The sequence below is a fragment of the Lutzomyia longipalpis genome, chromosome 2, assembly GCF_024334085.1.
Source record: "Lutzomyia longipalpis isolate SR_M1_2022 chromosome 2, ASM2433408v1".
Lineage (NCBI taxonomy): Eukaryota > Metazoa > Arthropoda > Insecta > Diptera > Psychodidae > Lutzomyia > Lutzomyia longipalpis.
Window position 1 is genome coordinate 9,333,112 of NC_074708.1, and position 10,311 is coordinate 9,343,422.

The following is a 10,311-nucleotide window of genomic DNA, read 5'->3' on the forward strand; positions in this document are numbered from 1 at the left end:
GAATAAAATTCAAGTTCATATAGGAATGATGTTGTTTTTGACACATACTCAAGTACAAAAGTTTGGGGATTTGAAATTTGTGCGTTTTTCATGTGCAAAAAAAAAAAGAATTCAAACCACCCTGCGTGGAGTGGAGGGGGAGGCGGAAGCCAAAAAGCACGGATCACTGATGAGCACCTCTTTTTTTGTGCCTTCCTATCTTTCTTCAAATGTTCTTCCTCACATGAAGAGTGAGACCTCGAAGATCCACCAGTGTGGTGCGCTTTTTGCCCATAATCTTTTTCAAGCTCCACACTCACACAGGAGTGTACCCCAAGAATCACGAAATTGTGCGTGTAATGCGGAAGTGGGACAAAGCGATTGCACGGGCATCGTGCGAGAGCAGAGCACAAATCGAAATGATAATAAATTTAAGTGGCGAACAAACATCAACATTTGTTAGCGCATAACTTTAACTTCAAGGCTATTTAGTTTCGTTTCGTTACTTAAATATCAAAATGTATGTATTTGAGCAGCACTCTGACTCTCTAAACAGCAGCACAGATCGCACCAAGAGGAGTGAATTATATGCTGTGGAAACCATACGTTGTATGTATGCGCACAGTTTATGTGCCCAATTGGTTGCGAATGCCAAATGCCGTCCGTTTGGTGCGTTTAGAACCGATGAGATCACACCATCTTCCCATTATTTTTGGGCTTTATGCACTATCACACAGATCTATGCTTTTAAAGCTTAATAAGCTCAAGAAGCTTTTGGCATTTCCTATTACTCGATCTTTTATATTGCAACGAATAATTATGTAATTAATGTTTCAAGAAATGTTGGCAAAATTATGTTGTATTTATTAAAGTTCAATTAAAATATGAAAAAAAAACGCAATTATGCTCAATTTTTTTTTAAATAGTTTTATTTAAATTGTTATAAGTATAAATGAAAAATCGAGGCTATAGTGCAGTCAGTCAAGGGTCTTGGAAAAGCTCTATTAATTATACTTTATTTTTTTGCATTAAACTTTTCTCAGAGCTCTTTATTCTACATATTATTTGAGAAATATAATTTTTCGAACTTTTCCAAAGCTGTTACTCTAATTTTTCAGCCCCGGAACCCTTTATATTTAAAAAGCTCTATGCACATTAATACCTACAGAAAGTTCAAAGCTTTCAATAAAACTCAGAGTGAAATTATTTTAACTTCTATTTCATTAAAAAATACAAATAAAAATCAAAGCCATACAATTGCTGCACTTCAATTGCCTCACCGTGTAAAGGAGCTTTTGGGAATCCTAAAAATTTCTTTCATGTCACCGAAGTGTGTTATAAATTGTTTGAAAAATATCAAAGTTCGAGATATTCAGCGTATAAATGACTCTATATGAACAAAAATCTGTACAAAGTTCAGCATTTGAATTGCAAAATATTATCACGGATTTAATCTGCTGGTGATTTAGATTTAAGTTTTGGGTGTTTTATGATTAGAAGGGGAGAAGTTGCGTGAGGGAAAAGCTGTGGGAACTTTTATAATTGCAATTTGGGCATTTCTTTTGCCTTTTTTTTGGGGTGATTGCGCATCTTGTATGGCTCTTCGTCAATCACCCATTCGCATGAGCCACCCACTGTTAGAATAGTGCTGCGCCGCCCCTCGAACACCACCCAGAAAAAAAAGAAACCAACGCGATTAAATGGGAAAGATGCGTGTTGCTAACCATTGGTGACTCCTTACACTGCGAATTCACTTGGGCGAGAATTTATTCTTTTATACGTATTTTTAGCATATATCGCGCATAAAATTATAATTACACACACGCATCGCACACAATCAAATAGCCCGAGGAGGGCCAAATAGTGTTCTTTTTTCCTTCTCTAACTTCTGCCAAAATAATTAATGGGAAAAATATGCGTAAAATGCGTGTTGTGCATATTTACAGTCGACATTTGGTACAACACATTTGCTTTTTTTCTTCTCCCATACTCAACTACATCCACACACACGTTCATCCATTTTTGGGAATTGATCGTTTTCCTTTCTCGTACCAAATCGTGCTAGAAGTTTGATTATGTTGATGAATATACATATTTAAAAAAAAACTCTTGGGAGGGCGATTCTCAAAAAAAAAATATGGTGCGGATGAAAATCGAAAAATTGCCTAAAAGGTGGACAAAGAATCCACCGCGCCCCTGAGATAGAAAATATACCTATCTACGTGAGGGAAAAAAATTCAAAAATGCGTGTAAAATTCTTGCCGGCACTCGGGAACTATCAAGGACAAGTTCGCAATGGCTCAGAGAGCACAATGCTGCTCTTTTTTGTGCCCTCTGTTCCTCGTTTTTTTTCTACATCAACTCCATGAAAATTAATAGCCACCGCACGATGAAAAAAGATGATCTAAGATTGATCCCGGGTACGCAATCCCCGAGGAGATGTACTCATGGCTAAAAGTTTAAGAAAAAAAAACCTGTTGAATGTATCTGTGATGGGGCAGCTGCGAGACCCCAAAAAGTTGCGTAACGCATCTCCAAACATCGCGATCATCCAAAAAGTCTCGCCCCAGAGCAGCATAAATTTTGATTTTAACATATTTTGCCCATTGAATTAATTTCAATCTTCGCTCTTTTGCCATGGCGGACATTTAGTGTCTATTGAAGCGAATAGATGAATTTTTAAAGAGACGCGTGAATGCATGATTGGTGAGACAATTTGCGAAAAAAATAAATAAATTCCAAACGCCAACATCATACGCACCACCAGGCGCCTCCATTTGCACACATGATGCACATGCTGCATGAACAGAGAGCTTTTTAAAAGTTTCAACTTCTCCTTGCTGCACTTTAAGCATTATATATATAGTTTAATGAATGAATTAATTCAATTTAGAGGAGGGTGACTCAAATGCGAGCTTTTATTTCATTTTCTTAAGAAATATTTACTATCTAAGGGAAATTTTTAATCTGTAGTCAAAATTTTCTTCTATGAGTGGGCTTTTAAATATGTTTTCAAATATTTTTAGCTATTTCAAAACTAAAGAAAATGTACCTAATAGAATAATACTTATTCTAAAATATACAATTCCCTAAAAAGCACAAAAAGTCCCACATTGCCCCATACTCCCCTAAAACGTTACATATAAAAATTACGCAACATTCAGGCATTAATTTTAAAAGTAAATCCTCCACATAAATTCAATGCAATTGAGTTGTTTCACGTATAGAGAAATCTTTATGGGGGATTTTTCTAAAATTACATTTTTGCTCTACGAAAGAAAAAGCGCAAAGTGGGAAAGAGATGGAAAGACGCGCGATTTGAAATAGAGTTGATATATTTATGTGCGAGCGAAAAAATGCGCCACGCACTCACGCATCAAGGCAAAAAGATGTGGTTATCAATTGTGCGAGTGTTGGGGTTCTGTGTGTTTTTTTTATCGCACTTCAATAATTTTATTTCTCTACACGTGGCACCCACATGAAATAAAGAGCAGCCACAAGAATTACAATCTAATCTTTTGTCTATATAGCAAACTAATGTATCTAGTTGGGATCTCTTTTAGCTTCGAAGGACATTCCGCATTCCCTTGAAGAGATGGGGGAAAGAGTTAAAGCGAGAGAAAGAGCTTTCAGGAATGGTCAATTCTTCTGTGTCTATAAAAGCTCTGCAATGAGCTTTCTTGAATATCAAGGTTGACTATTCACCTCGAATGGTTCTCGTATAATTTCGAGCATCATCCGAATGATTCTTTTTCCTCTCCACTACTTCTTGCCATCATAGATGCGATGAGAAGAAGAGATGATGAAGAAAAAAGACGTCCTCATAGATATTTCAAAAGCTCCACATACAATGTTGTATTTGAGACAATTAATGAAGACATTGTTGGCAATTTTTCCGATGAGGGGGGAACGTTTTTTTCTTCATCTTGATTCTGAGAATAATTTTTGGGGAACTGGGTCAAAATTGTGAATTTATGTGTCGCCTAAAACATTCACTAATCCACCCGACGCGTCTAGACGCTCCGTGTGTCCCGATATTACGTTGATAACCGCGTGATATTTTTGGCTCAACACGGATGAGAATTTATTTGTCCCACGAGAGTTCCTATACATAAAAACACCTTTTCGCATCTCAAGAGTTTTGACGAAAAGAAAAAAAACGGCCCCCCGGCCTCCAAAAGTAGCACTCCCCGATGATTCTATGCAAATTGCCAGTAAATTGCTGCACAGCAACAGCATAGAAATGAAATTTGGACGGTGCGATGTGGCATGGAAAAAAGCACAACGAAACTACTTTTGCTGATGTAGTTGTGGCCAAAATGCTTTTGATCAATTGAAGGTCGAAAGTATTATCATTTTGTGCGTTTCCTGGGCTTCGAACCGCGAATAGAAACTCCACTTTTTCTCTCCCTCTCTCTCTCACGGGTGCTCCTACATACATCAAGACTCTCCGCAGGAACACACATTAAGAGCGCAAAAAAAATCATATGTAGTGCCTGGCCTGATAAAATACCACACAAGAGTTTCTTCTCGAAATATGTTATATAGCACTTTTATGAGAAGCATATTTTCCCAACGACAACGATAAGGTCGCTGCGAAGACATGGTGAGCTACAGCTCTAACCATAAATTTACACATTCGTAGGCGACTCAAGTGCTTTTGTGCGTGTACGCACGAAAAATCGCACCGTGCAACATTTTATTATTTATTTTTAAAGCCATTCGTCTAGCTCTGCAAATTCTGCTAATTGTCAGAGAAGTTTTTTTCTTTAAGGAAGAAGCAAAAAAAAAAACACGAGTTATTATTTCACATCAATATGGGAATGTTGGTTGAGTAAATCACACGAAATGATTTCATTTTGTCAACAATTTGCAGTTTTCTTTTATGCGACTTTAAATTTTATACTACTTCATTCTTATTATTCAAGAATTTTCTTGTGTTTGATATTTTTGAGCTTTGAACTTTCTTATTGAAATATGTATATTAGGGGAACTCACTTTCAATTGAAAGAGAAATTGTTTTTAGCTGTAACTTGAGTAAACATAATATTTATGATCGTTACATTTTTAATAATATTTAATACAATAGAAAGGCAAGATAATTTAGTTAAGAATTTTAAAGAAGATAAAGAAGTAAAATAGGTAAAAGTAAAATAGTAAAATTGAGAAATGAAGCAGAGAAATTAAGAAAATATAAGAAAACGCGTATAAACAAAGTATATGAATGCAGAAGAGTTTTTTTTATATATTTTTCCCATAATATTTTATCTGCAAAATAGAAATTTGGAGAATTCTACTAAACTCTTATATTTAGGTAAGAACTTTTTACTTCAACTTACTATTTTAAGTTCACGTTTGTGTTACAATTCTAAGTGAGTTTTCTTACATTATTTTTCAAATTTAAAAGACGTCATTTTCACAAGAATTTTGATAAACAAAACAACAATAAAAATCTGTAAATAAAAATTCAGTAAAAATTTAATTGTCTTAAAAATAAATCCTATAAGTCTCTGAAAATTAATAAATTTGTTCTACGAAATCCCACTGAATTTTTTAACTCAAAATTACAAAAAAGCAGCAATATTGTAATTTTGAGCATCAGCACGACACATTTTGTCCCAATATTCCAAATCTATCACATCAGTGTCATGAGAATAGCGTGATAAAGGCAACATGAGAGTCGACCCTGAAGTGCGTGATCAACCAAGAGGAAGGTTGAGCTCTTGCAACATACATTTTGGGTCAAATAAACGCACTTCATGATGCGTTATTGACTCAATGTTTGCTCTGCGTATGGAGACGTCTACGTTTGCCGTTTAACATGGCAGCTTTTGTGATACGATTAATTGACTTCTATTGACGTGAGATTGCGATAATCATGACAGAGAGGAGAATTAAATGGGCACGGAGGCAAATAAATGTGGACACGTGGAAGCTTTTTTCCATGCGGAGAGCTTTCAATGCGCAGAGAGAATTTTTGGCATGATCGCGTTGCTAATTTATTCAATTGGCTGCGTTCACTCAGAGACATCTCTCGCACAGAGGAGGTGAATATTTATAGAAATAAAAATAAAACATTATATACTTTAAGATCGCATTCGACCTTCGGACCTTCTGGGCTGTTTGGGCTAACAAACACGATGGTCTTGACGATTGGGCAATCGTTCAAAAATGCCATGGAATAGTCAATTGGAATGGTTACAATTTGCCAAATGAATGTGTCGCAGATGGCATTAGGGAAGGTCCATCCAAGAACATATATTATCTCAATGCTCAACCAATCTTTTTTTTTTAAACTCATCTCATAATATAATTTATAACAATGAATTTATCATCTCTAATTGGCAATGATATGAAAATTCATTTTATTTAAATTAAAATGTTGAAATTTCAGCTACAAAAATAAATAATACTCACGCATCTCATTTAATTGGAATTAAATGAATTTGACACTTCAAATGCCACACCCTGTATTGAGAACCCCCAGACAATTCAAATAATACGCGCGCATAGAAGAAAAGCAATGCGTATTAATGTGAATTCCATGTAAATCTCAACTCCCGGAAATGTAAAGTTTATGGGTTGGATTTTCTTGTGCAAAAAAGTGCACACGGAAGGTTAAATACCTAAACAATAGAAAAATGCTACGATGACAACAAGTTGAGCGCTAGAAGAATGAAAAAGTCTTACTAGCAAAAGCAAAAAAAAAAAAGATCATAGGAGAGGCAACCTTGAGAGCGAATTTCTCATGAAGCAAATTCATTAAACCTTCTTTTTCATACACTCACAGCCCCCAAAATGCGATGAAAAAGGCACTTTTGGCTTTTTCTTTTCGCCTACAAAATATCTATCATACAAACATATGTATCTCTCCCCTCGTTTCTTTGGAGATTGCGAGTGAGTGGAGAAGAAGCATAAGAAGAATATAAGAAATAAAAGTGGATGCGGTGTAATTGCACTTTGTGGAATCTGAATTTGAATGCGGAAAAAATTCCACAACACTCCCAAACAACTCGTCTTATTTGTTTCTTCTTCCACTCCACGATTATTCATCCTCCGCAGCAGCAACAAACTCTTTTGTGGTCCGTCTTTTTTTTTCTTCTCCTCCTTTTGCCCTCCACCTCCTCTTCCTCCCATGGCAACCCACCTCCCTCACCCTTCCCCCCGCGGGTTGCTCTGTGAGATTGTATGATTCAAAATTCACGAGAACAACAAAACCATTCTGCACACAAAAAACTGCCAAAACTTCATCCGAGTGATGTGTAATAATAATAAAAATGGTAGAAGTGCTAGGCATGGAGGGAAGCGAGCCCACAAGAGAAGAATCAAGGAGGAAAAAAAAGAGCACCAAAACTTTTTGGCATGGAGGGAAAAAAATAAAATAAAAATTCAATAGTGATGAGAAATGGTGTGTGTGTGAAGAAGAGGTCGCAAGTTGAGGAAAAAAAACGACGCCATCCACTTCAATTTTGCATTTTGTATCGCCGAGGAGAAATTAATTGGTGTCATTTGTAATCTCCCACAGATTTACATACACGAACCACAACAGCAAAAAAAAATTCTCATACTTCTTCTCCATTTGAGAGATCAATTGGCCAATTTTCTTATTTTCTTCACGGTCTTCCAGCAATTATACCTACTTATGTAGATATATGTATGTATGTATATGTATGCATATAATTTATTTGAATCAAGATAGTTTTTATTATAAATAAGAACAATTCGCTTTATTTTAACATTACTCTGAAAATTTCATGAAAATTCTCAATTCTTAAAGAGAACCTTGAATGAGCTTCTTTAAAATCTCAAAATTGCTTATTTCATAAAGTTCTCTATAACAGTTTATAACAGATTATTTTTAACTTTAAATCTACAACTTTATTTTATTTTACTTTTGAATAGGCAATTTACAAAATTTAAATTATTTTATATACGAAAAAAATGTAACATTTTTATAAGTAATATAATTTTTTTATACTTTTTTATTACAAAAAGAGAAGAAAAGAAAGACTTAACTAACAGGAAAAAAATAGAAAAAAAATCATTACATAACGATATAATAAAAAAATTATTTCCAACCAAATGTCGCATTTACAAAACATCTGTAAAAGTTAATTCTTTACCACATTTTTTTCTTTTTTGTTTGATAGTTCTTCCTTATTATTCTTTTTTTTATAATAAAATATTCCAATTACCTTTTCATATTTTAAATAAAAAGTTTTAAAAAAAAAAAGAGAAAAATTATCTTATACTTTTACTTACTTTTACAGGCTTTTATTTAAATCAAAACGTCGCTGATACTATAAAATAGCCACATGAAAATTTCCACAACCATTTTAATCAAAAATTTATTAAATGATTTCTGTAAAATAGGCCGTTTTTTCAGTTTTAAAAAAAATTTTAAAAAAAAATAGGAAAAGAAAATTTTTCACACAAAAAATAACTTAAAAGTTTTTTTTTTTAATTTTTTCTATCATTGGACTTGAAATCATTTCACTTAAAACTAAAAGCAAAAAATACTAAACAAAAAATTGGTCTAATGAACTTCATTCCAGCGGATACTGCAAAATGATTCTTTTGCGCAAGAAGTGTTGAATAGCGCGAAAATCCTTGAACTGGGTCATCAACTTGCACATTAACGTTTATTTTTTTGTGCCATTCAAACTAGCACCATGTTTTCCTATTAGATGACTACATGTCATAGCGCGAAGAGAGCCACACACAGAAATGGCGATGCGCGGTTAGAAGTTTGGAGCCACTTGAAGAAACTGGCTCTATTGACTCTTCCCGCAGGTTTTATTTAAATTAACTTAAATCACCGCAATGTATTAAGTAAAAAAAAGGGTCGTCGTGACCTCGCACGGAGCTTTTTTTTCATCTCATTCACCGCCAACACTTTTTGGGAGCTTTAGGTGTGAATTTATTGCTCTTGGTGGGTGGGGTGGGGTTAGATGGTGCCGGGAAAATTCGTGCGATTTTTTGGCACATTTGGTTATTTGATAAGAAGACAAATCTCCATCGTAGAAATGTGGCCGTAGGTCATGAAACAAATAAAAGTTGTCGTCACCCACCCAGGCACACACACACTGGGGAGACCCCTTTGCCCCCCTCGACAGCGATGAGGCTCTTTTATGACTCTGACTTTATGAATCTTACGGCTGGGATGTGTTTATTTCGTTATTCTCACTCAAGCGCCCCTGCTGAGCTTTTCTCCTGAGGGTTGGGCGAACGGGGGTTGCGGTGGCGGCTGGGAGCGGGGGTGGAGAGTGTGAGAGAGAAGGCACCAACCATGTTTGACGAGAGATGAGGAAGACAAATTGACGAGGGGTTTGTGTGGGAGGGGTGGAAGAACATTTCGAGGCCGGAGGGGGTGCTGCTATATAGCTTTTGCTGTCGAAGACGAAAGACGATGTGAGTGGCGCCAAAAACACACAGCCATAAATATAAAAGCGTCACTCTTTGGAGGACCCACCAGATGGGGGCTAAAGTGAAAGGGGCTTATGCCTTCACACATCCTCACAATTCTTCTTGAGAATTGCCAGTGCTTGCGGTAAAGGGGTCGGGGAGTGAAACACGAAGGAAACTCTTCTGTGGGTGGCAACATGGAGAAGAAGTGGTCCTCATCGGTGGAAAGTGACAAGATCCGTCTCAATTGCCTCCAACACTGAGCTTTATTGTACAGTTTGTGATCAAGAAATTCGTTCTTTTGGTTTTCATTTTCAATTTTATTTCTTTTAAAGAAAAAAAAATGAAATGATAAAAATTAAATTATTTTGTTTTACAAAAGCTCTCGTTATATGTAAAATTTTAATAAAACCAATTTGATTGAAATGAAGTGTTTTGATCGATTTTGATTAATATTTGAACCTAAGCGTGTTAATTAATTTTATTTTAACTTTAGAATCTAAATAAATCTGTTTGTGTTAGTAAAATACAGGAAACTAAAGAGCTTTCGAAAAAGCTTTTAATTTCAAAGACTTTTGCTATATTTCATGTTTTACTTTGAAGTATCAAATTGAAGAAAAAGAAACCCTACTTTCTTAAACTTTTCTCAATTCGATATTTTTTTTTAATAAAATTCTTAAACCGAAAAAAATTTAATTCTTCTTGCATTTGACAGTCTTTCTATGAGCAGATACTGTCAATCTTTCTATTCTATATACCTTCCACTTTGAGTTACTGATTGCTATACTCCTTCAAGAGATTCTATGTGGTATAGAAGAAGGAAGAAAATCCAAAAGCATTTTTATTCTGCAAAAATCAGCAGAATTTTCCGTGCGGATTTTTCTTCGTCTTTTTTTTTCTTCTTTTTGGTGGACGTCAAATTCCTCA